The following is a 3,653-nucleotide window of genomic DNA, read 5'->3' as shown; positions in this document are numbered from 1 at the left end:
CCACACATACACCTCCCTGCCCTTATTATAGAAATCCAAATTCTGGATTGATTTCTGGATCAATCAACCTAAACAGTACAATAAATCCTTCATTGCCTGTTAGTTCATTGGTGTGAAGAGCCCAGTGTGGCCAGGTGGCAAACTCAGCTTCCAATTTAATGAAACCACATCTATATCCACTGATGAGAGCATTCCTCCCTTTGGAACCAACACCTCTAAACCAGCAGAGCCCCAAGCGTCAGGGACATGAAACAAAAATTTTGCTAGTGAACCATTGGGGTAAAAGTGGAAAGGGCCACTCTCATTTCCACCCTTTGATTCCAGGACCTTGAATCCTGTTTATGGAACAAATGAGACCACATATTGGTCACAATGATTCAGAGCATATACTGTATCTTAGAAGATTCTGCCTTAGCCCTACAAGATGTTGCCACACACCTGGTGTCATAATTGAGTCTTCCAAAAGCCATATCATTGTTTTATCAGGCCAGCTGCCACAGAGTAACGGGGAACCTGATGAGCCCAGTGAATTCCATGAGCCAGGAGCCTTCTGCCACACTTACTCATTTTCCGTAAAATGAGTTTTCTCTGGTTAGAAGTGATTTTGTGCAGAATGCAATGACTGTGGATAAGGCTGTTGCCATAGTTTGGATATGCTTTCTTTGTCTCCACAAAATCTCATGTTGATATTTGATCCCCAAAGTTGGAGATTGGGCCTAATAGGAGATGTTCAGTTCATGGGAATAGATCCCTCATGAACAGATTAATGCCCTCCTCAGGGGTTAGGAGCAAGTGAGTTCTCACTCTATTTGTTCCTATGAGAGTTGATCAGTAAAAAAAGCCTGGCACTTCTCCTGCCCTCTTGCTTCCTCTCTCACCATGCTCTCTGCACATATGGCTCCCTTTCACCTTCTGCCAGGTAGAAGTAACCTGTAGCCCTCACCACAACAAGATGCTGGCACCATGCTTCCTGTACAACCTGCAAAACCATGAGCCAAATAAACCTCTTTTCTTTGTAAATTACCCAGTCTCCAGTAGTATTCATTTATAGCAACACAAAACAGACTAAGACAGCTGTGGATGGTGATTTTGAAAGAAGCATTGTGAACAGAGAAAGCAAATCCACATCCAGAGTATCTATTCCAGTGGCAACAAAGTGCTGCCCCTTTTACGCTGTAAGTAGCCTGTATAACCAACCTGCCACCACATGGAGCCCGTGGGAAATGGGGCCATCTTGGGGGCTCAGTGTTGGTCTCTGCTGCTGGCATATCAGACACACAGCAGTGACTGTGGCCAGATCAGCTTTGTTAAGTGGAAGTCCATGTTGCTGAGCCCATGAATAACACCCATCCCTGCTTACATAGCCACTTAGTTCATGATCCCATACAGGAGTAACCAGGGAGAGAGGTTGACTGGAATCCAGAGAATTGGGCATCCTGTCCACCTGAGTATTATGATTCTTCTCTGCTAAGGTTGCTCGTTGATGAGCATTTACATGGACACAAATATCTTCACACCATGTGACAATTTAGAGAGGTTTATTCACATATCTCTTCCCCAGATCTCTTTGTCACCAGCTATCCAATCTTGTTCTTTCCAAGTCCCTGACCATCCAACCAAACCATTAGCCACCTCCTGAAACTAATTTTTATTAATCATCACAGATCTATACGTCTTGCCAGCTCTCCTTCCAGGAGAAATGAACAATAAGGCGCACTGCGCACTTCTCAACTCTCTGCTGGGAGGACTTCCCATTCCTACTGCTCTTCAGAACCACCCCAGAGAGTGTTTTAGTATTACAGTGGTCCACCTATGGATTGTTCCAGTCTGTCTTGCAGAATCATTTATTTTCCAGTCCAAATGTTTTCTTTCTCAGTTAACTGGTCACTGGCAAACTTCTCATGACTACACAGGTACAGACTGAAAAGGAGGAGGCAAAGTAGCAGAACCAGGAGTTACTTGCGCCTTTCAGATCCACTCACACCCAACCAAGTACAAAACACTTCTGCTTGCTGAGGGATTGATGAGATATGATGATGTGAATACTGCAGAGTTGTTTGCGGGCCCACCAGGCACACAGTGAGGCTGATGCAGCCAAAAATCCATTAATCACCCAATTGCCGTAATCCCCTTCTTTCATTGGTGAACCACGATGTCGGGTCCCCAAGCGTGCAGTGATCTCCAAAAGTCTGGTTCTTTCCCCCTCCCCAGTGTATAGTCACCCTGGGAAATAGCTGCTAGGCCCTATAGGAAAGTCTAGGAGGAAGAGTCATGATGTATTGAAAAAGTTGCCGTACACACTTTTGGCAGTAGCATTCCTTGTGTTGATTCAAGTTAGACTTCCATTCACCAGACCTAGAGCTTTTTTGCTCATCTAAATCAAGCAAGACTTTAATAATCAACTACCAATGCTAAAGCATTCTTCAGATCAGACCATTCTGGATACTGCTTTGGTTTCACTGTCCATTATGGGAATCATGCCCACCTTGTCTCTGTTAAGTACTACCACTTGGTCCCTGCTACCCCAGGATCCCATCATCCCTATTGAATCCATAGAGCTCAGTTTCGTGGCTCATGGCATCATTTCCCACTGTAATTCCTCTCTTGCAGAGAATTAATACTATGGAACTCTTCAGAGTTGCTGAGACTCCCTTCATCAATACCTACGAATTGCTTTTTCTTTTTTTTTTACTTTTTTTTTCTGAGACAAGATCTCATTTTATCACTTGATCATCAAGCTCATTGTAGCCTTGAACTCCTGGGCTCAAGTGATCTTCCTGCCTCAGTCTCCTGAGTAGCTGGGACTACAGGCATGTGCCACCATGGCCAGCTAAGTTTTTTTGTAGAAATGGGGTCTCGCTATGTTACCCAGGCTGGCCTCAAACTCCTGGCTTTAAGCAATCCTCCTGCCTCAGCCTCCCAAAGTGCTGGGATTACTGGAATGAGTCACTGCACCTGGCCTTATTTCTTAAAACCTTGGTGAACATATTATTTCCTAAAACTAATTATCGGTGAGCTAATTATCTCCTAAAGCCTTGGTGAGCATACACTTAGGACCCTCCTGGGAGGCATAGAGAGGGGGTGGGTGAGTAGGACATAAACAATGAATCTCTTCCAGCTTTCTGTCCCTTAGTTTTGGATATCTCCCTCTATAGTGTATCAAGGGAGTCATGAAATTTCATCCTTATTCAGTATGGTCCATATTTGGATACAGGTTTCAATCAACCAACTAAGCAACTGTTAGAGTCCCTCTCAGCCACTCAAATTACTGCAATAAATCTAGACTCTTCATTTATACATTCATATCAATAAATTCAGCCAGATTCTACATGATATTGGTCCCACCAAAATCTGACAGGGTCCATTTCCGTGTTGATACAAGTTGGAGACACCTTACAATTATTTTCTGTATGCACAATGCCTCCTCATGAGTCACACTTTGTGCTTGATCCCCTGAAGCTTGCTGGGTCTTGAGTCTGGTTATAGTTCTAGAAGCAATGGGTGTGGGTGTGGGGTGGGGGTGGTGTAGGTCCTGAGGAAGAAGGCCATTTCCCTGTAGGAATATCACCTCAGGAGAGGCCATGAGAGATTTTCCAGGCAAGTGGTGAGTAAACTCCCCAGAGGGAGAGGAAGGGATGCTTCCACTGACAAAA

Source organism: Colobus angolensis, unplaced genomic scaffold (assembly GCF_000951035.1).
Source record: "Colobus angolensis palliatus isolate OR3802 unplaced genomic scaffold, Cang.pa_1.0 Scaffold9, whole genome shotgun sequence".
Lineage (NCBI taxonomy): Eukaryota > Metazoa > Chordata > Mammalia > Primates > Cercopithecidae > Colobus > Colobus angolensis.
This window is presented reverse-complemented; position numbering follows the sequence as displayed.